Source organism: Ammospiza nelsoni, chromosome 4 (genome assembly GCF_027579445.1).
Source record: "Ammospiza nelsoni isolate bAmmNel1 chromosome 4, bAmmNel1.pri, whole genome shotgun sequence".
In the NCBI taxonomy this organism is placed as follows: domain Eukaryota; kingdom Metazoa; phylum Chordata; class Aves; order Passeriformes; family Passerellidae; genus Ammospiza; species Ammospiza nelsoni.
Genome location: NC_080636.1, coordinates 72,738,985 through 72,766,741, shown reverse-complemented (window position 1 = coordinate 72,766,741; position 27,757 = coordinate 72,738,985). Strand labels below are relative to the sequence as shown.

The window sequence follows — 27,757 nt, the reverse complement described above, 5'->3', positions numbered from 1 at the left end:
CTAGTATCTACAAAGTGTTTATCAATACATGATGTTAGAAAAAATGCCTCAGTAATTTTTGTGAATATTTTAAGCTGCAGACTTTGTTCAAGGTGCTTTGAGACTCATGCTTCTGGGAACCATGGAAATGTTATCTTTGCAAGCTTCCCTAAAGGAATTTTTAAAACCTCCCCCAAAAAAGGTTTGGCTGAAATAGAGATTTTGCTAACTTCAGAAAATACTCAGTTTCTGCTTCAAAAATATTTTCTGTTTCTAGATTTCTCTTATTTTAATCTGAACCCATTCGTTAATGTAATGAAGCATGTTTGATATCCAGTGTGTCTTTTTTCTGGTAATTCTCTCTGAAGAAAACAAAGGACAAATCAAGAAAATTTTCAAAGATATTCAGTGTAGATTAAATTCATCACTAGAGTGAAAAGGATAGTTTTTTAATATGATCATAGTAGATTTTCTGGTGGTGATTTTGCTCCTGTGTTTAATGGTTGCTTTTAAATCCCAGAAGCAGTAAAATGGGAGTGGTTTCACATCTTGGAGGTGTTACAGTGTAATCCTGACTTTCAGATCTGGGATATTTTTGCTTAGAGAATAGGAGATGAAGCTGAACTTTATGAAATTGTGTTTTCCTTTGCAGAGTGTAAATGGCATGGGAACTGCTGCTAGTGTTTGGAAGTAATTCCTAGAGAATCTTAAACTCTTGTGCTATAAAAACATGGGTGGAATTGATAATGTAATGGTAATCAGTAAGACAGTCAGCAGTACAAAGTAAACTTGTAATCAGTATGTGATGTGAAGAAACTGCATATGTTTGTAGCACAAGGGGTATGGGTAGCAAATCTTATTTCAATCCTGAAAATGAATTTATTAGCTGTTTTTAATCAGGAGATTGACAAATCTGACCCTTTGTTAATTTAGGCTCTTAATAACTACTTCTGCCTCTTTTAAAAAATGCAGTTTTTCAGTGAGAAAAACAAGGAAAAACTTATTTGTAGCTGAAAATATTCCTGGAAAAGATGACTTCAGAAAGTGTACTAGAGAGCAATTGTAACTTTTTTCCCTGATTGTTTTTGATTGCTCTGGGCAAATGATGAAAAATCACGCTCACCAAAGGTGATATAGCTGTGTGGAGGAGGTGGGCACTCTCAAGTGCTTCGTGGAACTTAAAAGAACTGTAACTGGTATTGGATCTTCTTAGGCTGGATTTTCTTCCAGTGGTTAAGTAGGAGTGTGATTACAGAGCAAGTGCTTTTCGTGGTATCCTCACACTGCTTGGGAGTTAACTCCAAAAAGTACTACTTCTATGTGGTATTGGTAAAAATTCAGGTTTTTATTGAAGCCTGAAAGAACAGATAAATGAAATAGCACATTACATTTAATCTTATCTTCCAAAGCAAGGCATGCAGGCAGAGGTAAGATAAAAGTATGATCAAGTTTATCTTGCAGTGTTTAGAAAGCTGGTAATGGGGGTAACACAAATATGGAATTAAATCTGTGGAAGAGGTGTGTTAATTTGTAAGGAATATTATTATAATAATCTTCAGAAGTACATAGGGAGAGTTGCAGTGATAAGCCTGGGAGTTTATGTTGGAGGGTGGTTTTCCTTTAGGAAATAATTTTATTGACTTTTTTCTCCTGCATGTGCCCTGCTCAGTTACCACTGTTAGATGCTGAGCTCCAAGGAAAAGAAACAGGCAAAATAAGCTCCTGCTAGACTCTTGATTCCTTGGTCAATAAGCAAAAATCTGAATAAGTTTATTTCAGTATTGCTTTTCAAAAAAATGTTCTATGTTCTCAAGTTTGAAAGTAACCATTGGATCCTTCAGAACAGGAACTTGAGAGATTTGTTTTCTGAACTGCTACAATTTAAAATGAGAAAGCTGTATTGTGATAATAAACTCTAAGTTAGTATGGCAATGTCCATCTAAGTATAATAACTGATTCAAGAAGTAGGTAAGCATTATAATGCCAAACTGTATTTGATTGGAAATTAATATCTTTGAACTAGTTATGTGACTCTGCTTTTGGTATACTTCCACAATTATAAGATTCAATTGCAAAGTTAATCCCTTTTTTTTTTTGGTCTTTAGTTTAATTAGATTTTGAAGTTCTTATCTGGATAAAACAAAGATGGATAAGTAAAAGTCTTGTGCTTGTTTAGAAGAATGCTGTATCACAGATTTCTAAACTTAATTATCTTTATTCAATCTGAAATACATGCTGTGTTTGTTAAAGAAATAAATTTTTCTGATTTCATTAACTTCTCAGGCATGTAGAGTTGCAGCCAGGGAATGTGCTTTGTTTTGAACTCAGTGACCCCTGTAAAAATGTTTAATTAACTTTTGCCAGTGTCAATATAGTGCTATTATACTCAGCAGTCTGGATGAGCTCCCTCTGGTGGCTCATTTACATTGAGATTCTGTTCTTCATAGCTGTTAACTTAGGAAAACAAGGCTGCTGACCCCAGGTATCAGTCAGGCATCAGTTCCTTCTGGGCTCACACTTTAATTGAAAAACATTGATAATTTCCTTACAGAATGAAACAAAAGCATTTAAATGCACAGGGGGTTCAATTTGTTAGCAAAATAAATAAAGAGCTACTGGGTAACAAAGTGTGCAAATACAACCAAATTACTTCCTTCTAAGTGAAAATCACACAATAGATGGATGGCAGTGATTTAGCAGTGTCTTCCACTTAGAATAGTGCTTATTATTAAACTTAGGAAATATTTGGACATTAAAACAAAATATTTGGACCTTGACCATGAAATTGTGGAGTTTAGTATGAGCAAGGAGGAAGTAAGGTAGAAAGTAAGATCACAAACATGGGCTTCAGGAGAGCAAATTTTGGCCTCTTAGGTGATACTCTTGGAAGAGCCCCATGGGAACAGGCCCTGCAGGAGAGAAGAGTCCAACAGAGTTGGTTGATATTCAAAGATTGCTTCCTCTAGGCTCAAGAATGATGCATCCCAATGAGCAAACTTGGGTGTAGGCAGCAAGAGATCTGTATGGATGAATAACTCCTGTTATTCAACTCCTTGAGCTTGGGCTCGACATAAGCAGGGAACGCACAAGCCATGGAAGCAGGGTCAGGCTGCTTGAATGAATATAGAGAGGTTATTGAAGTAGAAATGAGACAAGGAAGGTCAAGGCCCATCTGAAATTAAATCTGGCCAAGGATGTCAGGGAAAGCAAAAGGGGCTTCTTCAAATACATCAATAATAAAAGGAAAAAATAAGGGTAATGTGGGCCTGTTACTAAATGGATGGGGGATCCTGGTAACAGAGGACACAGAGAAGGCTGAGTTACAGAATGCCACGTTTCCTTCACTAGCAAGACCAGCCCTCTGGAATGTCTGACTCAGGAGACCAGGATAAAGGCATGTTGTAAGAAGGATTTTCCCTTAGTCAATGAGGATTGGGATAGAGAACACCTAGTGGTGAGGACTTGACACCCACAAGTCTATGGGCCCTGGTGGTTGCATTGGAGAGTGCTGAGAGAGCTGCACAGCATAGCTAGACTGCTCTTGATCGTCTTTGAAAGGTCTTGGTTATGAGGAGAGGAGCCTGAGGACTAGAAAAAAGCAAATGTCACCCCAGTCTCCCAAGAGGGCAAGAAGGAGGATCCAAGGAACTGCTGGCCAGTCAGCCCCACCTCAGATCCTGACAACCCTGATGGAACAAATCCTGGGGGCCATCTCCACCGCCATGGGGGACAAGGAGGTGGTCGGGAGTAGTCAATGTGGATTCACTGGAGGTAAATCAACAAAGATGGTTAAGGGACCGGAGCCTCTCTTATAAGAAAAAGCTGAGGGAGCTGGGACTGTTCAGCCTCAAAAAGAGACAACTGAGAGGGCATCAGTGTCTGTCAGTACCTGAAGGGGGGTTGCCAAGAGAGTGGAGCCAGGCTCTGCTCGGTGGTGCTGAGCCACAGGACAAGAGGCAATGGGCAGGAACTGATACACAGAAAGTTCCATCTGAACACAGAGAGGAATTTCTTTACTGTCTGAGTGACCAGAACAGGTTGCCCAGAGAAGGTGCAGAGTCTCCCTCACTGAAGATACTCAAGAACTGTCTGGGCTCATGTTGATGAGCCTGCTTAAGCAGAGAGATTGGACCAGATGATCCAACCTTCCCATTCTGTGATACTGTGAAGAAAATGATCCAAAAATGTGAAATATGTGGTTTTGAAGTCGGTTAATCCTGTAGATGAACTACAAATTAAAATGAATCTTGGTATCAGAATGCATTCAAGCTATTTCACAGCATATAGAAAAGCATAATCTCACTTTTTATAGTCTTTTTAAAATTAAGAAGCCAGGGGAATTTCTGGGTCAAGACCATGAGCAAATTTAAAATGAGTTTTCCACCTTTGTAATGTTAGTTTCTCTAGATACTTTCTAATTTCATGCTGTTGTAATTTAATGACATCCTTATCATACTGGCATTGAGACCTCCTCTCTCTGAAGCAGTGAGAGAAGTTTTGAAGCCAGACAAGGTGCAAATTGGACATAAGGTTTAATATTTGTTCAATATAGAAGTTGTTTAAAATTAAGATATTGTCAGTAATGCAGGTTACAGAATAAAATACTCAAAAATCAGAGAAATTGTAGTTTTTGAAATGTGAGTATTTAGACAAAGATAAAATTGTGCTTGGAGAAGGAGAAAGGGGTCACAGCAGATGAGATTAGGAGAGAAATAGCAGTGTTTATAAGAAGATCAGATAGCCATGTGAAATAAAGGGAAAAATAGAGTATAATCAACAATAGACACCTGTAGGAAGTTGAGGAGAAATATCTTTAACAAAGTGGTTTGAATGAATATTTATTTGCATGTTTAAATTACGTCTTACATTTTTTTAATATTCATTAAACATTCTAGCAACTGAGATTCACGAAAGAAATAATCAAGCATGACTTATCAAGCATGGCAAATCTCTAAATTGAAAGTCTGTACACTTTCAATATTCACGCAAATGGACTTTTTATTTTTTGATCGCACATTGTTCATCTGTCTTTTTTTCTTCATCAAATAACAGTTGAGAACACAGTTTATAGCATAATACTGCGTACCTGAATATCTGCATTAAAAATAACAATCCTGATCTTCCAGTATAATTATATGTGACTAGTAACACAAGCAGGTGGGTTAGGAAATAATTTTCTTTTATGCAGGTTTTTCAAAACAATTTCCCACTGCGTTCAAGTTCAGGATCTCTTTGATGTTGGTAATCAGACTATGAAAAAAAAAAGTCTAGTGTTTGAGGAAATTACTGGTGTATTTTGTACAGGACTAAGAAGAATTGGAAATAACTTAGTTGGTGCACCCTGGGACAATGTTTATGTTATTGCTGGAGATAACTAGCATTTTCCAGTCATCCTTTCATAAAGGAATATGCTGATCCAGACTGATCCTTAAATCAGTCTGTGCTCCTGGCTGCTGCCCAATTTATTTTTCCTGTTCTACCAGTGCTGTGACTGGGTTACTTGTACTGTTGAACTTCATCCTGTTTCTCATGCTCTCATCTAGAAGGTTGTCCAAGTCTTCAGGACTGTGCCCCCATCCTCCTGTGTTGACTGACAGCTTTGAAAGCTGGCCAAGACCTTGAGTCCGTTCTTACTAAGCAGTGCTGGAACTCTTTAAGATTAATGGATTCAGGTTTGCAGCATTTAACCCAAAACAGAACACTGCTTGCTAAATTTTGATGCTTCTGTCATAAAGACTGTGAACCACTTTATGTTAGAGAGCATTTTAAATACCTTTTTTGTGTATGTCCTTTAGAAGCGGGAAATAATAGTTTGTGTGTCAGTGTCTTTCTTTACCTTTTACTCTGAAGAGGCACATGGACAACGCCATTTAAATTTTGTGTGCTGGTGGAAATGAGCAGCTACGCAGCATGGCATGCAGATTACTTCCACTACTACAAATGCAGGAGCATAATTTTATGTATTATACACATATATGTATATCAATATATATTGTATGAAATGATACTGCCTTTACATTGCCAAAGGTTAGCAACATTTGTAAGCAGAGCGGTGCCTGAAAGTTCATTGTGAAGGTAGATGTTCCTCACACCTGAGCTACAGAGGTAGTAGGACCTCCTAGTACATGTGGGCATTTACACAAATTGGGTATTGCAAATTAGAATAAACATTATAGAAGTCCTGTCTGTGTAGTGAGTAGCTAAGTGTCACTGTAGTATAAATAATTTCTTCAGTGGACATTTTAACAACATAATTTCAGTTCCTTTTTGCGTAAATTGGTTAAATACATAGTCTGCCTAAAATTTGGTAATTTACTTTTTCTGGTTGTTTTTATAAGCTTTAGTTACATTTAAACAAAAATTCTAAATTGTAAATGAGCTGTTCGAGTTACTGGCAGTTTTTAGAACTTTACAAGTCCTCCTTTGTTCCCTATTTCATGGGGACACTCTAGTGTGATGAGGGAATAGTATGCTTGGTTTAATTTAAATAAAGTAAGCTTAATGCAAACACTACGCTGAAGGTATCCGTGAAGGTCTTGGTGTTTGGCAGTGAAAATCAGTTGGTTTTAATTCTCTTTGCTTGGAGATAACAAAGATAATTGGCTTTAATAGCCAGGGGCAACATTTTATCTGATTTATCAACATTCTGTCGTTCCATATCTCACTTTCATCAATCTAAGTTTTGGCTGGGTAAACTTTTATTTGAGTACCAGTCATATTTTAAGTCAGTCTCAGCTATTACTCTTTGATTTTTAACTTGCTTTTTGACTTGTACCATTCCATGACCTTGGATTTCCTAGAAATGTTCTAAGATGTTCTACATAGGTAATATATCTGCACAGAATATACAAGTGGCAAATAGATTCCTCTGTATTTGCACGGACTTCTGTTAGTCTCTCAGTGGAGGGGAAGATTACCTGTGCTTAGTGATGCTGGTGATGAAATGATGTGTAATAATGTACAATATCCTGTGAATGGCAACATAGGAAAAATATCCAAAGACATTAGTTTGAAATTTTCAGTTGATTGCCTCCTTAATACCTTTAATACACCTCTATTGCTCTAATGCACCACATTACAGTACGTGGTACTTCTCAGCAGTTCAGTCAATTGCAAAGCTGAAGGAGGCAAGGAAAAAAGCTGCCAAAACCTCCCTAAGGATCTAGTAGCATGATGGCTGCATTCCAGTCTGTACCAACTTCATGGGGCATTTAAAAGGCAACTTCTAATGTGGTATCTCACAGACATTCAGTCTTATTTGTGGAGAATGCAAATTCTATTCAAGTTTTTAAAATAACTTTTAAAGTTTGCTTCTGCTAAGGACTTACTTGAACATGAGTTCTGCTGAAAACTTGGATTCCTGATGCTCCTCCATGTAAAGCCAGTCCACAGTACAGTACAGTATTTAGGACATACTCATTCAGATAGCAGAGAACAAGAGGTTTTCCTCTTGTTCCAGATAGGAAAACCCATTCCCATCTGGAATCTGCTGCTTTGGAATTTTTGTGCCTGGCCAAAGATGTCTTTTGTGTTTGCCCTAATTCCATGACTAACTTTGTACTCCTGTAGGCTTAAGAGTTGGGAGAAAATCTAAAGGAATTTTTCATTTTTGTCTGAAAACTTTATTTGGTTCTAGTGTCAGCTTCAGGATGCTGTGGAAGCCCAAGGAATTGGTTTACAGCAGTCTGTTTGGTCTGCATTAGACTACTGCTAGTTGCACTTTTAATTTAGGTGTTAGAAGCTTCTGCTAGATAAAGTGACTGTAGTCATGCCAATTGATTACCCTCTAGTATCCATCTGCTTCCACAGCTGCTGTAGAGTTCTGAATTTTGTCTCTGTACCTAAGTTGTGATTGCAAGAGAAGCAATCCTTGTTGGTAAAGGGAGAATACCATGCACAGTGTTAGTAACTCTTCTCTTTAATTTTTGGGGAAGGTGAAAGTCATTCCTAAATCTCAGGAGTATAGACTATATGTCTGTACCTTTTTGTATATTGTGTATTTGTAGCCGATGTGTCTTTTTGACAAATAATGTGGAGTCCAAACAACCAACTTGTGTTTTATGTCCGCAGTGATGTTTTTTAACACATCAATATAGCTATTTGCTGAAAGATGATATGAAAGCTGCAGTACATCTTATCTAAAGATGATTTTGTGTGAGTAAAAAAGAGCTAGAATTGCCTGTTTCTGATAGTGTTATTTATGCAGGTAAACTTATTATGTTTTTTTTTTCAATTCAAGAATCTTGTACAAATTTTTCTGTAAGTGATGGCAGGGCTATTATATATAAGCAGAGCTATTATACATAAGCAGCCAGTGAGCTGCTGGTACACTAGTACATTGTTTCCTTGCAATTGTGTTACAAAAGAATTGTATTGCTGTCTTTCATTATCTCATTGGCACTTGCATCACCGTGGTTGAACCATTAACCATAGCTGATCAGATTGTCTTGATAGTTCAAAGCAGTAGTCTTGTGTAAATGGGTGTACTGAGAAGATGATGAGCTCCTTATTGAATTAAACTAAAAACACAGTATGTGTGTATGTCAGGTTATAATTTTGATCCCTTTTTGCTCCCAGATCCTCATGGAAGTACCTCTAGGGATGTTTTTGGAATTATGTGTCCTGAGTGTGAGAGAGGACACCGTACTCTCAGACCCATGTGTGGAGGGAATAGGTGAAAGGATTTCATGTGTTGCAGGTGAGAGCAAGGGGTAGTCCACAGCTAGGGAACAGACCCACATGGTGAGACACCAGGAAATGATTCCTTTTAGTTTCCTTAATGGTCACCAAGATCTGACTGGTACTCTTCATAAAGTATGTACCAAGGGGAATGTGTTGGGCGACTGAAAATAAAGTTGGATTCCTTGGCTTATCTGAGTTGAGATTAGTAGGGTTTTGAGCAATAAACAAGAGGGAGGGAGGGGTAGTACTTCTCTTTTCTGCAGTTACTTGCTTCAAGACCTGTGAATCATATTAATGCAAATCAATTACTAATGCACAGCCAACACATACTCCTTTTCTCTGCCAATGTCATTTTCACCTGCTCCAGGTGAGCAGTTCTCTTTTGTTATTGTTGCCCTCCTGAGATTGAAACCCTATAATGCTGCTTTGCACAGCAGCTTCATACTTCACTGAGCAGCTGTCACACTGTCCTTCAGGTGAGGCATGGCTCTGAAATTACGAATCTTTGGGTGGTACATTTGCCAAAATTAGCGTTCTTTAAATAGGACACCACAGCCTGTTCGCTGTGGAGGATGAGTGGGAGTAAATAGATTTTCTAACAAGAAGGGTTGTGTGTGTATATATAAAATTACTTTGTTTATAACTTAGGGAGTCTGGGAGCTAAAAACACATTGTCAATTGGAATCAATAGTTTTGTTTAAGATGTGCTCTGGTGTTCTGAGATCATAGGTGTATTAACACCTGTGCAAAAGTTTTATGTTTTATAATTCTGTCATAGTAAACTTGAAAAAACAAAGACAGAAAACTAAACTTTATTCTAATGAAAAATGATCCTGACCACACCTCTGCCACTGACTTTTACAATATGCATCTGGATATGTCTTGTATTTTTTAACAGCTTCCTTACCATGGAGCAGTGGTGATCTCTGTATTTCTGGATATAGCAGCATGAGGCTTGGTTGTTCTGCCACTTGTTGTAGCACTTAGGCTGAGAAGAGCCATGTATGTACAAGGAAGGCAATTGCACGAGAATTTGAAGTCTCCATGTGATGAAGGAATTAATAATTAGTGAAATAGTGAAGCAGAATGCAAGCATGGAGCTACCTAATGTTAAAATTCAGCCCTTGTTTGGAACTAGGGGGTTTTGTTATATACATATTGATGTCATGGGTTCACTGTGGGGGAAGAAAGGGGCCATGCATCATTTTAGAAAGAACTAAGTACATCACGCCCTGTAAGGTATTTATTCTGGCTAAAACAGATGGGATTAAAGAGATTACTGAGATTACTGGTTAACCCAGAAATCTCTGATTTAAATCTCAAGTTCATATGATCTCAAGTGCAGAATTATTGGCGCAGTATCAAAAGGCAGGTTGACTTTTTTAAGCTTTACTAGACATGAAAGCACATTTACAGGAAGGTTCCATTTTAATACCACAAATCTTCTACTTTTCTATCGATATTTTTATCAAAGACATGAGTGATTATCATGACAAAGCAGAGTCAGGTTTGGGAGTTCTTAATCTGGTTGTGCCTCAGAGGAAGGAGAAGAGTTTTTCTGTGGCTTTAAAACATTCTATTGAACTAAAAAGGAATTTCCTTTACATTATCATCAAGTTTAAGATTAAAGTTAAACTTTACTAGCTTAATATATAACATTTCTTGTCATTGAATATTTCTGGAATAAATTTTTGATTTACCAGTGTCTTGGTAGAGCTGGAAGTTGTCTTTTTTCCCTTTATTTATATTCCAAATCTCCCTGTACACATTGGAAGTTGTTTAAACTTACATTCAAACTGATTTTGGAATATTGGAAATTAAAAATGGAATTATCATGTAAAATATAGCTAAAAATGTGTATAAGGAGCTGTGTAAATGGCAATAGACTTAATTTTATTCTTTGTAAATCTATTCCATGACTATAGATATATAGAATATATATATGTTATAAAGATGTGCACATATACTCAATTCTTGCAGCATCTCTGAACTCCTAGCACAGATTATGTTTCTTTGTTTATGCATTGATAAACTCTTCTCTTACCGCCAGTCAATATACCTTAGTTTAAATCAGTGATGTAAAAACAGGATGGCAGCCTGAACCAGATCTCAATTTATCTCAGGCTAGTCCCTTGTAAGCTCGATTAATTCAGACTGAGAAATAGTAACTAAAGTAGTGGAGTAGTGAATCAACAGTATTTTAAATCCTCCCCACTGGCTTTGTAAGAGAATCCAGGCTGTTTATAATGCTATTATTTCTTGTCAGAATTCTAAGTGCTGTTCTGTACAGTTGGAAATAAAGATGATGTATTTCAGGGCTTGGGTAATATTTTTTTTCTTTAATTGACAACATATTAAAATGTTGGTGCCTAGTGGGGGATTTTTTTTCTTTTATTCCTGCATTATTTATACAGAATAATTTATGCAGCTAAGAACTTGGCTTCTGATCTAATAATTTCTTTACTATTTTTAATCAAAACCAGTTTTGCTGGCATTCCTAATACTTATGAAGAATGATAATTTTTTTAGAGAAGTAGAAACAACAGGAGTTTCCTTTCTTCATACCCATTTTTGTAATACAACACCTGGCACTTTCTTCTATTATTTTGCATTTTAAGGGGAGGGGAAATGCTGAAACAGTTTTCCTGAGTGTTTTGCTCCAGAGTGACTGAGAGCAGTGAAGCTGTTGGGAGGGAGAAGCTGACATCAGTGACATCCTCGGGGTGTGTGTGACTGCTGTAAAGGCACGTGTGTGTCTGCCTCTGCTCATCCTGCTGAGCTGGCTTCTGGGCAAGTCTCGGCAAAAGAGGAGCGCAGCAAAGGGTTAACTTTTTACTATCAACCTCAGAAAGGCACATTTGCAATCCCTCCCAGTCTTGTCTTCCTTTTTACACCTCGCTTGCTCACCGCTACTCCTCACTTCAAGGCAGATCCCTTGACCTAAGCAGATTATTGTAGACGCATGAAGGACACAGCAAGCTCTCCTGTGCTTTTAAAGGAGGAGATTTCGCCTCCAAAATAGGACACTAAGCTTTTCAGCCTTCTGCTGCTGCACCTAGCGGGCACGAGGCAGTGTCTGGGGTGCTCAGTGGGCTCCTGTGGGATCGAAGGGGAGACAAAAGCAGAAGTGGCAGCTGCTGCAAATGTGGGAGCCGGTGCCGTTAGCGGGAAGCGATCGCTGATCAGGGCCTGTGAGACCTGGGTTTCCTTGGTTTCCATGACAGTTATTAGGTAACACAGAAATTGAATTGTCTCCCACAGTGCTCTTGGGGGCTAGTGCTATGGCGGGGTGCTCCAGAGACACAGACTTGCAGCAACTCATCACTCTGAGCATGTGAAACCCCCTGGATTGTTGTGCCTTACTTCTTTGTTTGCTGTGTCTCGCTTGTGTTTGCAATTTGCTCTGCTTTGTTGATTTTTTTCTTTTTTCTTTTGATGGAAGACCCTGCCTTCACCGTTTCTCAAATAATATTTTCCCCTTTTTATTTAGAGCTGAGCTTGGCAAAGAGAGGATATGAACAATTATACAGGTGGGCTACTCGGGGGGAGTGAAGATATAAGGCATCCAAACAGGTACTGGCAACCTGCAGCTCTGTAAGAATGCCACTCCAGCAGATTTCTGTAGTGCCAGCGCGGGAGACTGCCAGCAATGGGAGAAGTTCAATGGGCACAAACAAAGAGAAGAGCAAGGAGGTGGAGGTAAGAGGAAGGTTTCAGTTTACTGGGACAGGGTGATGTGCCTGTGGTAGGCAGTGGGTTTGGATGTGGGATGCAGGCTGTGGTGTGGCTGGCGTGCTGCAGAGCACTCAGGGTGCAGCTGTAGCACACTGCAGGGATGCTGTGAGAGCAGCACCTCAGCCTGACAGGGAGCCTGCTTCAAAAGTCAGATAAATAACTGAAGGAAGTTACAAACTGTGTCAGGGGGTTTTAAGGTTTTCATTTAAATGAGTGCAGCCTGCTCATACTGGCAGTATTTGTTCCCTGTAAGCTGTCAAGTAGCAGTTTCTTTACAATAGGTTGGGTGGAAAAGTAGTTTCAGGAAAATTCCTGTCTTTGTTTAAAACCAACAAAAATACTGTACCAAAGCCTGTCTTTCTAAAGTAAGTGTCCTATAGGCATAAGCTTAGTCTTTTCACCAAAGGCATCAGTGTTTTTTTTGTTTTTTATCTCTTGATTTTCTTTGATTCATAAACATACATAAGTGTTGTTTCATCAGTAAAAACTGTATCCTACTGTCTCCCAGTTAAGAAGAAATTGTAGGTTCATGTTACATCATTGGTTAGTACAAAAAGAAATACAGAAACTCTGTGCAATTTTAACGGTGTTTTTACCTGTAGGAATCTCTTTTGCAATGTATAGATTAAATTTGTATTGTGCAAGACCAAAAAAAACCCCAAAGCATTCCTTACAAACCCAAAAACATAAGTAGTTTGTTGATAGATATAGCAGTAAATGTATGTAACATAGATATCTGCTTTTTACAGACATGTTTCTTGTCTCTTTCTTTTCCTCTTGCTGTATGGAAACCAAGGAACTACTGGGAAAACAAACACAATGTCTTTTAAATATTGTCTGAGAGACTGTGAGAAACTGTATCCCTGAAAGAAGTCTTTCTCCTGGTGGATTGTGTCACATAGTTTTCCAGAAATTGTTAAGTTCAACAGATGGTTGATATTCGTAAGAGGTCTGTGTGACTGTGGAAAAGTATTGTTTGGAGGTTTTATTAAATTTTTAAATTTAAGATAATATTTGTGCTCAATATTTAGCTATGACAAGTTCACTGAAAATGATTATTCTGTTTTGTTGTTTGAGCACTTTGGTCTAAGTGGCATCCTTCCCTGGAAGTAGTCTCCAGTCGTTAACTGGTAGCACATTCATAAGAGTTATAATATTTTGGGATTTCTGTCCTGCAATGGAAAATTTTTGTTTGGTTTTATTCTTCTCTTAATTGGTTAAAGATGAAGGTTCAGGTGAAAACCTATTTTTATATTAAGGCTCAAGGTGTGAAAAGCAAAAATATGTCATGTTACCCCGGCTTAAATTGTCCTTGACATTCTTGTTTTAATTTGATCATTTGAGTTAACTGAATAACTCCTGTGCAATATTCACACAGGAGTCAGATAAATATGAGACTTAACTTAGAGGGGAGGGGGAATTGTGGGGATTCTGAGTTGTGAGAATCATCTCATGCACTTTTCTGTTTTGCTTTTTGTTCCCTGTGAGGGCTGGCTGGGTCATTTCAGAAAGACTCCAGTGTCTCAGGAAGCAGTTTCTTCTTGAGTATTGTTTTAAGTTATGTATCAGAAAAGAGCAAAATGACGTGTATAACTAAGTTCAGTAAAGTTCTCTTCTAAACTTAATATAAAAAGTGCCAACAGCAACCCTACAAAACTCCAAACCAAACTTAAAGTACATGGTACTCACTGAAATGTATTTGCTAAACTGCTCTCTGCTGGTCAGAGCCTAATCATTCTGCTCAAACTTCTGCTTATCCTATAAGGCTTATGGGTGGAATTCATACAGTTTAAAAACTCCCTAGTGCTATTGATGGAGAGTAGCCCAAGCCCTGAAGACTGCTTTCCCCATAATATGTACTTATGTAAATTATGATGGGGTTCAGGTTTGTTTTGTGGATGTAATTTGGGAGTAGTAAACCAGCTTTTTTTATTGTCTTGACAAAGATTGCTCAGGCTTATGTAGATGGTGTTCTACCCCTGCATGGTATGGTTCTCACAAAGGGAAGCTCCCCTAGCTGGTCCTCAGTGTTTGTGTTGGCGAGGGTCTTCTGGGTTCATGGTATTCTGATATTGTTTCTGCAAGTACCTGCTTCCTCTGCCTTTCCATTAGCAGGCTTTTGGAGGTGGAAGTTAAGTAAAGCAGTTAAATGGGCTTCTAGCTGAGAGCATCAAGCTGGTTCAGGAAGACATAGAAAAAAGCAATGTCCAAAAGGTCTTCCAGTTGCTAGGGTTAACTACTGCTAGGATTGTACACCAGATCCTGTTATTGCTGAAGAACTTTGTTATGTTCATACCACAGCATTAAAATTTATGATGAATTCATCTTCTGTCTAATTGCAGAGCTGGATGCAGTGGACTGTTTCCAAGTTCACGGTGAATTCGTAAACCTGCCTTAGTCATGCACAACTGAGGTTCTTAATGTTGAAACTCATTCTATAATGCTTTTCTGTGATTTTTAGATGCTCATACACATGCTTTATCTGAAGGTTTTAATATGTGTCTGCACACACAGATGATTGCCTAACACTGACCTGTCATTAGGGATGTTGAGTGCAATGTCTCTTCAGAGCCCCAAGTGCCCATAGTGGACCTCTGGCCAATATTGGGAGTAGAGGTGTGATAGCAATGCCTACAGGGAGTGTTTGCAGGCAGTTTTTCTCTGCAGTGTCCTTTGTGGGAGTAAAAACTTAGTGCAGGCCATTCCTGCAATCCTTCAGTGATTTGCCTCAATAATAATTAGCAGAAGTTGTAGCTAACAATGGAATTTGCATCAAATTTAGCCGTAGAGCTTCTTTAAATGTAGCCTGAAGATGAAGTAGGTTTTTTCCATAATGAAGCATAGATTATTAATAATGAAGCATAGATTATTATTAATGAAGCATAACCTGTTGCAGCAGCTGTGCACTACATTTCCATACACAAGTATAATCTTTTGCTAGTTTGTTTCTCTGATTTTAGGAAAGCTCGCCAGTCATTATTACCACTGGCTTTGCCCCAAACATTTAAGTGTACAAACTGTCTTTCTTACTCTTTTAGTAATGCAGTTGGAAAAGTTTGTTGCAGAAATGAAGACTAAAGTGTAAAGTGCATTTACAATATAATGTGGGCTTTTTTTTTTGGTTTTTTTTTTTTTTTTTATTAAATAGTTAATTCAGCTTTCTTCAATATTTGAGAAATATCTTAAGTTTATAGTGAAGTGTGGAATTGGGTTTCTGTGACAGAGAAAAACCCTTGGGTGTCTGTTTTCAGAAGAGTTTACTAATAGAACTGTTGTTCAAAGTGAATTAGTCAGTAACCTAAAGATCAAATTATGTCATCCGGACTCCAAATTTAGTTAGTTTTTTTTTAATACATAGACTGCAGTGCCTTGGGACCAATGTCATGCTAACATATGACCCCCATTTTATATGTATATAACATTTCAACAGTTATTTTGTACTTCTGATTTGATTTTCTCTGCTGTAATAAAAAGATAAAAGAAATGTATATGATTCTTGTAGAGCGTGGTTGAGGAAATGCCTACTCTGGCTCATTTTATTTTTTAGTTGTGAACATACACTGTGAAGTTCATAAAGTAGCTTCAGTTTACATTGGCTTTTGTAAAGGCATTAATTATTATTCTAAAGTAAGTTAAGTACAGAAAGAAAATTTCATCCAGTGAGAAAATTGGATAGGCTAAATGAGTGAAAATACTAACGAAGAATTTGCAAGGGTCGTTGGATAAACTGCCATGACTACTGTGGAAAGTCAGACTTGAATGTTGTACACTTAGAGTGGTAGGAGCAGGTTTGTAAGAGTCAAAAATTGTCATGGTATGGTAGAGAAGACACTCCTTGATGCCAAACTAAATGTGTAGATAGTGCACCTCTTCAGCCTGAGCAGTTTTCAATGCATGGTACTGGAAAATTTACATGTTACCAAAAGTAAAAATTTCAGAGTAGAAAATAACCTTAATGAAGAAAGCAGTGGCAGATATTAGTCAATCTTGATTTGGTTACTTTGCAAGACTTTGATTTAAAGAAAAGAACCCCAACCAAATAACTTTTGTAATATGGTTTATGTCACATTCCAATGCTAGTACAACTTGCTTGTTGTAGACATGAGTCTTACTCTGTTGCCCCAAAACGTAACCCAATGTCCTAAAGATGTTACAAAATCTGATAGTCTGTAGTTAACAAGTAACAAATTAGCCATGCTATTGATTTATTTTTAGTTTTGATTCTTTGCTCATAACTGGTAAATGGTTTTCTTCTTATGCCTACTGTGTGTCTCTGATCTTAATATTCTGGTAGAGGTGACAATGACTATTAGTTTCCTTCACAGAAGTTCACAGAATGCAATAAATTGCAGGGAGGAATCCTCACTCCACTGTGTATTGTACTTTGGCATGAAATACAGTTCTGCACCCTGCACAGTTCTGTGCTGGGAAGGAAACTTGGGACCTCTCTGTTTGTCAGCAGAGTTTTCATGTTCTGCCTTCTCAGAAGCAATAAGACAGAACGAGACCTCGTACTTTGGAAGCTTTAAATGCTACCTGGGAAATACTTGGCATTTATGAAGGAGTATAGTAAATTGAATTTGAACTTGATTTTTCTGTGCAGTTTGTACCTTAAAGGAAAAAAAAGAAAGAATATGTTGCTCGAAATTCTGTACGCTCATTTATTGTGTAGAGCATCATTTTTTGGTAAGGAGATCTTCAAGTCAGAATTGAGACTGAAACCTAAGGGGTCTTGTGATTGGCACTTCTGAATAACTGCTAATGTTTATTTTAAGCACCAGACTAGAGTAACTGCTAATGTTTGCCTTAAAGCTTGTAAGTAGTTTAGAAGAAATTGACATGTTTTTTAAAGGAGGAAGGAGTAGCTAAATGTTATTGATGGGAATTAGTTGTTTTACATTTATCTGTGTTATCTTGCTTATTACCTACTTAATTTTAAATAGATGTAATGATAGATAAAATATTTTGAAAGGCTTCAGGCTTCCTTACATGCTACAAAGAACGTGCTTTTACCTTTCTGTTAAATGATTTTCATGGCAGCTGTGAAGTACATACAGAGATATTTGATACTTGAAACACATCTGTAATTAAGGAGAAAGGGTAAAGGCTTTACATATTGATGTTGTTTTATTGCCTTACAACCTTAAGTCAAACGATGTATTGGGTTTTGTTATGGGTTTTTTTCTCTGGTTGTTTTGTTTTTGGGATTGTGTCTGTATTTTGTTTGGGTTTGGTTTGGTTTTTGCTTTTACATAGGGAGGCATAATGTTTAGTGTAGTTAAATTTGTTGGTGGCTTTGGTCACTTTATCAAAGGTTGAGAATAGTGCAACTCCTAATATGTGACAATTTCACTTACACCAGTGATAATAAAATAGCTTAAGGCATGTAATGCAAGGAATAAAAGTCTTAGAATTGCAGGATATTGGTGAAATAATTCATAAGCCAGATATATGGGTTTGGTTTTGTGTATGATCATCTCACATTTTAAAAATTTCTTAGGTGTAACTTAACAGATAAATAGAGATGGTCATTCATTACCTAAAATACACCATATTTTTTTCCTATGGGAAGGGTAGGATCTTTCTTTTCAATGACAGCTGCCTGGGAAGAGTCATGTAATTACAGTCTTGTTAGGAGGTATGATTTTCTACTCTGCAAGAGATGTGGGGGTTGGAGAATAGGGAGGGGAAGCTCTAGCATATGAATCAGATTACTGATGTGTTCTGACATGTATTGCTTTCCTTTCATAGTTTTTCTTAATGTAAAGCTCATGTTGAACATGATGTCATACACAATTTATGACAAAATTGCTAATACTGTTTACCATCAATATTATATGGTATTTCTTCTTTTCTTGACACGACCATTGTTTGGATTTCAGTGCTATGTTTGCATGGAAATTAAACTGCATCTGCAGTTGAAGACACTCCCTAGTGAAATTCTTCTGTATTTTTGTGGTGATAGATTGCTCCTGATCAATGGTTGAAGTGCTCCCAAAATACACCCATAAATCAGTCTGTGGCATGCTTAGTTATCTTTAGGATGCTTTAGAAAATTAAGTTCTTTATCAGTAAGTCTTCTGGTCCCTGTTTGGGAACTGTTACTCTTTTGGTCTGCCATGTGATGCTGATGACAAGCAATTTCATGACAGTGAAAGAAATGGGAAATGTTAACGTGCTGGGTTTGTTATAATAATTTTGAAACATTGTTTCTTTTTTATTTCTGTGAATAAAAAACATTACTGTGCTACCAGTAAGAAAATAAGAGATTCCTTGCTGTGCTTTTATTAGCATGCTTTGGGATAATGCAATTCTTTATAGGCTGCTTTTCCTGATAAGATTATGCAAAGGCTGCTGGCTGCATGGTAATTTTTTTTTTTTGGTCAGGCTTGTTATGAAAAGTCTGTAAAAGCATATTTCTCTAATTTGCTATGTATTGACTAAGCATCCAATACTAGTATTGATTTAAAAATTGATCTTTTCACTGATAAAGGATTTGAAGCTCAGGATTCTGTATCTGAGTAGCCTTCTGCCTCTTTGTTTGTGGCCAGTGTTTACAATCTGCTGGCACATGTCTTTTGTTGCTGCTGAAGTCTGACTACGAGTCTCATGAAGAAAGCTTTTATAATTCCTTGTATCTCTTGAATTCCCAGTTCAAATAAATTGAATTGGGCTTGTGTGTGTAGTTCCCCCCACCCCTAGTCTAAGATGCCTCTGAGTTTAAAATATTAGGCTTCAGATTTCATTTAATTTGGATTTCTCTCTAAAGTTAATCTGAGGTTTTACAGAGGAAGAGTTTCCATATTAAAATGAATTGTAGGACTTTCCTGCTAAATAGTGTTTTTTAAAAATAAATGCAAAACCCCAACAATCCAAAACCATGAACACAAAAGTTTTCCATCTTTAATTGATGGTTGTTTTGTCTTCAGCTATAGGCTTCTATACTTTATTTTAATGACTTTATTGTGTCCTCATTTATATCAAAACAATGTCTGTAGTTGAGACAGTTTGCAGAATGTGTTGTGCTGTCTAAACCTGGTGGCTGAAGAGGGTACCAGGAACTGGATACAGTTCAGGAAGCTGAAAACCAGATTATTTTCTCTAGATACCTTTCACACTATGAACAGTTCTGTGAGCTGTTGCCCTGGTGGAGATGCTTTTCTTATGGAGGATTGGCATGTTACAAATAAAGTTCAAGTACAAGTTATCGTGGGCAGAACTTAGTTGTCAGCAGAGTCTGTGTCCCAAGACTCATTTTAGAGAAGTATTTTTGAATCTAGTCAGCGTTTTTAAAAATAGCTTCCATGGTCACATATACCCCAGCATTTTTGTTCTGTTCACAGATGACTGTCAGGCATTGAAATCTGGTTGTTGGCAACTATTTTATTTGTTAAGAAACATTACAATAGAAGCTCAAATTGCTTGAATATACTGCCAGCATTGTAAAACTGATGCTAGCCTGATAGTTTTCTCCAGTTTTGTCTGAATCTAGCTATCTGAACAAGAAATTTTAAAATCCTGTGTATTCAGGCATCTAGAATTCTGTAATTATTAAAATTATTAATAGTGAAATCGTTATTGACAGTAATATTTAGTTCTTCATAACCATGAACAAAATAATGCTGAGTTTGGTATGTTTTTTTTTTTTTTCCTAAAGCTGAGAACACTTGCCCAACTTGAGGGTCTTTCTCAAAGACACTGGGAATGTTCCGCAATGTTGCCAAGAAAGGGAAAGATTATTTTCTGTCTAGTGGAGGCATTTTCAGCTCATATCACCAGCTCTGGAAGCTTCCTGGCTTCAGAGAAATGTCCTAAGCATATTAGAAATACAATTCTAGTTTCTGCAGCGTGCACATGTGTAAACCACTGAAATTGCATGAGGGTTGTTGATTCTTGTCCTTTAAAATGAGGTGGTTATTGCAGATCTGCTGAATTCTGTACTCAGAGATGAAGGCATCGTTCCACCACAGCAGAGATCACCCAGGGTCTGCCACAACCCCATGCCTTCCCTCGCTGCAAAGGCTTTTCTTGTGTCTAGAAACAATGTTCATAAAATACACACTTCTCCTAGCTCCTATTTATATGTATATTTGTAACTTTACTATTTTTGAGGTTTTCTTCTTTGTCCTTTTTTTCCTGTTTTGGTTTTGTTTTCAATAAAAAGGTAAGATTTTGTATTGGAGAGTGTAATTTGACAGTGTAACCTTGCTTTTAATGGGAATACAAACATCAGCTGTTTTACATTTCAGGGTGGAATAATTTGACTTTAATAAGAAGGTGGAGAATGGCTCTCAGCCTATTTTGAAGTATCAGTAGATCTTTCAGCTCTTCTCCTGGACTTTGATATGTGAGATTCAGGACTGCATTTCCATATCAGTGCTGCCTTTTAAAATTGTGGCAGCAAGAATAGTATGTGTAGGTAGTGGAAGCATTTCCTTGTTCCGAACATGTTTCTTAGGATTATCCATGTTGTGGAATGAAATTTTTCAGTAGTTAGCATGTCTATACCTTCATTTATCTCAGTTATTTGCTGAGTGTGTCCAGCTATGCAGTCATAAGATTATGTAAATATAAAAGGTTGAAGTATTTTAGTGTCAATAATAAGAAAACTGTCTCCTGGAGTGATTAGGTGTATGTCTTAACCCCCCGACATGTGATTCTAAGGAAACCCTTTTGGTTTACTCACTAGATATATTTGAGATTACAGCTGTATTTTACAGTACCGTCATGCTGAAAAAGTTCAAGTAGTTACAGAGATGTCTTATTGATTTTAAGGAAATGCTTGTTTTATTAGAGAGATTTGTTGTCTTGTGGCAGCCCAAACAGAAAACCCCCACACTGTCATTTCTCTTAAAATAATCATGCTTGCAAATGCTTAAAGGAAGACTTTTCCATCCTGTATTCTACTATTATTTCAGTAGCCTGTTGCAATGACTTTGTTGTCTTGAGAGGGATAAAGATGCAGCAAACACTTCCCCCTCTTAGTACTCCCTGTGCTTCTGGGCAAGAAATCAGGAATCTTAATTTCAGTATAGGACACAAATGTCAAGTATTCAGCACAAGAACAAAATGAAGTGAGGGTAAGAGTCAGACAGCAATGCCATGTTAGTATTTTTAAGTTGTAGCTATTCCTTGCCTTTACGTCAGACACTTTCTTTGAGAGGAAAAAAAAATCCTTCTGATCACTAGTGGTAGGCAAGGCATTGCCACACGGCTAATGCTTAATTGGTCAAACCTTGTGAAAATAGGTGAAATTTCACCTGTGTTGGTGAAAAGCATGTTTGCTTTTTGGCAGTGAACCCTGCAGTGCTGGTGAGTAGGCACCAGGATGTCTGAGAATGCTGTATCACATGCTGGGTGCAGCTAGAGTGCTGTGGTTTGGCAGTGTACATGGCCCAGAGAGGAGCCATTTGGTAACTGTGAACACTGTGTGCATGGAATGACACTGAATCTGCAGTTTTCTGTGCACTTCCAGACTTCTGCTCTGAATACAAGAGCTCAGACACAGGTGGGAATGTGAATTGGTTTTCCTGAACCGTCTGACAGTGCTGTCTCACTGTTACAGATGGGCAGTGACAGGAATGCCTGTTAAGACCCTCTAATGCTGCTGCAGTCTCCTCCAGTGAGGAAAGGAGGTCACAGCGTGCACAGGGCAGTGCTGCTGCGAGCTCAGCCTATCCACATGCTGTGCCTGAAATCTGTTCCAAGTCTCATTAGTGAGGAATGGCTGACGTAGCCCCTGTCTGCAGGTAGTGAGCAGGTTTGGCCCTCCTGAGCCACTGAATGCTGGTTTGCTGACGGTCCTCTTCACAGGATCCATGGGCAACCACTTAATGCATGAAAATGGTGTTATTTTTGATGGAAGTTTTTCTGCTGTATTTCTTCCTGCTCCCTTTATTATCTATGAATGCTGTTCTTTGACAATTTGATGGACTATATTTGATGGACACCTTGCAGTGCTCTGACTTCGGTTCTAATTCCAGATGTAATTTTCTGTGCTTTCATTTTTCTCCTCTAAGTGAGTGTGGCACTGCTCCTTCTGCTTTCACAGAACATTATGAAATCCCCCAGTGAAGTCCATTTTCTCAGGGATGTGGATGTGTTGTGTTGTTTCCTGTGGGTGGATCCTGCAGGTAAAAAGTTTCCATGGAAACAATAAGCCCTTACACTTTTACTATTCCCACATAATCATAGAAGTTCTGTGCATATGGTACAGTTTGGATCAACCTGTTTCTTATGTGGAGACTCCATGCTTTTTGCCATTTTGAGCTTTGCTTAAAACACAAATGTTAGTCACTTGTCTCTTGTGCATGTGTTGAGTGTGGTTGAGAATTTGGACTACTTGTTTCACTGTCCATTTAAAATTTCTGAATAATAACACATAAGAACAAAATAATAAATTATAAAAAATCAGAAGACTAATAGTAAAGTTAAGAGAAGGTTAAAGGGTGATACCAAATGTGCAAGGAGTTAAAAGAAACACCTTTTTAAGAAGATGGTGGGCTAAAACATCATCATTCGGAATTGCCATCTTCAAAACATTTCAAATGCATGGAAAAGCCAAACCATTCAGAATACATTTTGCATATTTTCACAGATTGTGGTATCAAACTTTTTCTCTGCAATCTTAAATACAAGGCAATGGTTTGTAAGAGAGATTTGGCATTCTTACTTAATAATACAACTCTAAGAATGTTGTATAATACAACTCTTTTTTTACTTCCAGAGGTTTCATGGTTTCTGCATCTGCCACCAGCTAACCTGGACAGAAGATTTTGAGTTCATTTAAGATCTTAATATAGAACTCTCTACTTTTGAATTGCTGCTGTCCAGCTGTTTTAGGAGAAATATGACAGAATCAGTTTTCTCTCTGAAGCTAATGTAACCTTTATTGTCAAACAGCTAAACTTAAACAAATACATTATGGCATGACTGGGAACAGCTACGCTGCTGCCACACTTCATGACACTGCTGTACACAAGTGACCGACTTGCTCTGTAAAACTTTGAGGTGTCACTTTTGTGTCTGTTCTGAAAAATGGTAAACCTGCAGCATTCTGCTAAACACAATTTATCATGAATTAGGGAAAAATTTAAACATCTGATGATTGGGTTGTTGATTCATATAATGTTTATTGCTGAAATGATTGCCCCAGTTAATATAGATGTCTCTGAGTGGTAACATAATATACAGATAGGAGGAGTGCAGGTGAAGTGTGTCTAACTGATGGTAAACGATGCTCTTCAATGTGATATCTGCTTTGTTATTGTTTTTTCCCTTTGGAAACCCTACATTAAGACTTGATACTCTCTGGTGTGCAGAAGCATGTTCTGTTTGCCATTCACTTTCTGGCAGAATAGTGTTTGGCACTGAGTGGAATCAGAAGGGTAGAATGTTAAAGGTACAAATGCTGTACCTCTGCTACTAGTGGACTATTACTCTGTTCAAAATAGAACAAAAAATAATATACTTGATAGTAATAAATACTATCAAGTGATAGTCAAAGTAGACTAAGCCTTGAAATCAAAAATTTTGACTGCAAAATAGGTTTTATGTCTTCTTACATTACTGATAATGAAAATTTTACTGAAAATAATAATGTAATATTATGTGTCACATAAGTTTAAGTGGCATTCTAAGCCATAATAGCATGTCTGACATCTCACATCTGCAGTGCAAATAACTGTTCCTAATTTTATGCTACTTCAGTTTATTGAGAGAAAAACTAAATTATATTTCTTTGGTCTTTACTCTGCCTGAATTGCTGCTAAAATATTTAATGGTGAACTACCACTTCAGATGTAATTGTAGAAGCAGATTCACTTACTCTCCTTCCCATGATGAAGGAGAAGAAACCAACTTTAATCACTATTCATCTGTATGTTTTCTTTCATTATTTGCTTTACATGTTGGTCTGTGTGCTGGGGTCTTCTCAGTTGTTAATTGTGCTGTCTTTTATGGTCTAAGTTGGCTGCTGAAGCTATGTTGAATATATTATCTCAATAATTAGCCATTTTTAAACAAAGTTTTTTTTGGGGTTGTGTGGTGTTTGGAGGATTTTGTTTGTATGTTTTGGTTGGTTTGGTTTTAGTTTTTTTTCTTTTTCACATGATGGGCTTTGGCTGTTTTGCATCATTGGTAGCTTTGCTTTATCTAATGGACTTGTTTATTTCTACTTATTGAGTACTGTCTGTAGGAGTCATTTTGGTTTAAAAATTGGTTCTGTAAGGAATGGTAAATCTGTTCAATGCCAGTGTATGGATTGTTTTCCTGTCTCTTCCAGCAATTTGTAGGTGTTGTTTTTCATGGCAGTTCCAAAGAGGGCTTTTATGCCTCATGCACCTACCCATGATATAATTTTTCTAAAATTGTAATAAATTGAAGCCATCAGATGTGGGCTGAAAGCACTGTTAAGATAATAATGAAAAGTATTTACTTGTGATTGATAGAGAATCAAGTTTTGAAAAACTTGAGCCTTGGGCAAAGACTTGCCCAAATTTACTCCTTTTTTGATGAAAAGGGCTTGTTTTAAAAAAGGTGGAGGAAGTGTGGCAGTTTCAGGGTAAAGAACACATCTATTTTATGCACAAAGCAACGGGGAACCTTCAGCAGATGTCCTCATAAAGTTGGTTGCATTTGGTATGATGTTAGGGCCACCAAAAACCAAGTTATAAAACATTGGCCTTCACTTCTGCACCCAAAAATACGTGTCTGAATAGCAATTATTTGTCATGCATGTAAAATTGTGGATATAAAAACAGCAGAGCGTGTTACTAGGAAAATCAATTCTAAACACTTTGTGCACCGAGTAGATGCTCCATAAAATTTATCTACACAAAAGGAAATAAATACATGGGCTGTAAAGACCTGTGCAGCCCAAATACCAACTGTAATTTTGTGGATTTTTTTTTCTGTGTAAGAACTACAGGTTTAAAGGAAAAAAAGCTGTCAAAAAATCCCCACTTCTCAGAGCTGAGCAGCTGGCAGAAGGTGCCTCTTGACAAAGCTAGCCACGCTGATCCTGTTACTACTATGAATTTGTGCAATTTTCATGACTGTTGGAGAGCAGCAGTCAGCAACTGGAAGATGCCAGGTGTGTGTGCCTGCAAGTCTGTAGTCTGACTTCTGTGTGCAGGAGTCTGGCGTGCCTCAGAGGATTTAGTAGTTCTCTAACATAATTACTTTTCCCTGGTGTAAAGGGCATCTGAAGCTATTTCTGTAATTACATTTGAACTTTTTTGGGGTATTGTTTGTTTTAATAGGGAACTTTATTGAAGAAAGACTGAAATTATGCATAAAAGAAGAAGCGATAACTCATTAAATAATTAAAGATAGATTGAAGACTCCCATTTCAAACAGAAAAAAATATTGAAGTTCATGATCAAGCATTTATAATATCTGTATTATTTTCACCTAGTGTATGTGGAATTGATGAGTGGGAAATTGTTTTCAAATATTTCTGAACATCAATAATTAATCTTTGTGCATTCTCCTTAAGTATTGTTTGAGACTGCATAAAGTCAATACCTCTCTTCCTATATGACATTTAGAAATGAAGCCTAGTGATGCATATTGTTTTCTTAGCTTTCAAATTTTGGAGTAGTTGTTAAATGCAGAGCGGTATTACAGCATGAGGTGTTTGCAGAATTTTCAGTTAATACTAAATACCACCTGATCAGTGTCAGATATGTTTTAATTTGCACAACTTTAAATACAAAAGATATTATTTTAATTTAATAAATTAAAACACATTATTTGATGATCCAGTATTTCCCACCTCTCGGTAATATATTTAAAATATGGTGATGGCAAAATGTATTTAACCTGAGTAATTTTTGAAGTACATGTTATTGCATTTTGAGGTCCCCCAGAGTGCAAATTCAATTGTTATTTCTTAGTGGCATTATTGTGGATTTAAAGTAAGAAAGTTCTGCACATAAAACAGAAGCTTCTAGAAGGGAAAAAAAGAGTTTTCCCAGGGGAATATAGGTTGGTACCTGCAAGAACAAGAGTGTAGCATAGCATATAAGTATTTGGTAAAAAAATATAGACTAAATTGCAAACCAGAATGGTGGAGTGGGTTGACAGCAATTTCTGTTTAAGATTTGTTTTCTATGAAATTGGCAGGTGCTGTAAGACCTGACCAAGTCTCCTGCTCCTCTGGCCCAGCTGAGTGGCACCAGAGGTTGGGGGCAGAGGGCAGTTGCTCCGAGGGGCCCATGTGCTCAGTCCTAGCTTGCAGCTGGCTTTTTTGAGTGGCCAGCTGTTCCACATCAGACTCAGCCTTCTGCATGGTTTGTGGCACCCATACAGGGCATCTCATTGACAGGCGCCTTTCCCTATTTTTTATTCGCTCCTGATGTGGGTGCTCACATTAAGATGCCAATTGCTTTAATGTTGTATGGCCCCAGATAATCTCTTTGAGTTTTTCCTGTGCATCTGAGGGCAATTCTTGGTTGTTTCCTGGGTTTCTGTGACTCTCTGTCCTCTCACCATAAAGACATTAAACCAACATAAAGTTGTATGTCTGCCTTATTTTCTTTCGTTACATAGCTGGGAAACAAGATAGGCCCTGTCATTTGGAAGATATTTGGGTCACCCTTCCCCATGCCATTTACATGTGTCATCAGGGATAACTATATTTATTTTTTCGAATTTTAATGTAATTAGCAGGCAGACCTATTGTTCAGACCCTTTTTATCTGAATGACTCCTTCAAGTAAGCTTCACCCCATGGCACACTCATATATGTGTGTATCTACAAGTGTTTTTTCAGGAAGCTTGCTAAGGTAACAATTTGGCAGTATTCAGTTCATGTTGTTCAACACTTTTCATTGTGGAGGTGTTTTTGGGTGCTAAATGTCTTGCTGAACTTTAACTCTTAGGCCCAAATGGTCTGTGCTGTCTCTTGGTTGAAAAGGTTCAGAAGAGATGGAACAGGTATGTCCATGAATAAAACTAGGAAAATTACTTGCTTTGGTCATGTTAAAAATTGAAAATGAAAGCATAAATGAAGTTCATAGTCTTTGCTTACATTTTGTTGGTATTATTTGCTAAGTAAACCTGCTAAAACAACTACAAAAAATTAATTAAAAAAAGTTACTGTTTTCCCTTCTGAAAGTATTAATTGAAAGAAAACCCACTTTTCAGAATACATTAAGAATACACTCTAAGAATGGCTTAAATTTTAATTTTTTTTTTAGTTTGATCATAGAGTAGCAAAAAAATTTAATTCTGAAATTAATTATAATGTGATTTTTCTTGCGGTTTGAAGTTTCCTGAATAGGAAATAGGCAAGATGAATTTACATAGTAAACACCTCAAGGTGTATTTTAGTTAATTTTATTTTTTCCCAGTATGAT

At 37.3% G+C, this 27,757-nt stretch overlaps 1 protein-coding gene across 2 annotated transcripts in view; it reads left to right on the top strand.

Annotated features, from left to right (window-relative positions):
* The window catches only part of MARCHF1 (membrane associated ring-CH-type finger 1), a 222,836-nt gene that overhangs the window by 83,165 nt on the left and 111,914 nt on the right, over positions 1-27,757 (top strand). The window contains exon 3 of one of the 2 annotated variants that reach the window (XM_059469931.1): positions 12,152-12,360. The exons of the other annotated variant lie outside the window; for it this stretch is intronic. The gene's annotated coding sequence lies outside the window, so the exon portion shown is untranslated. The remainder of the gene's footprint in view (positions 1-12,151; positions 12,361-27,757) is intronic. 2 annotated transcript variants of the gene reach the window in all.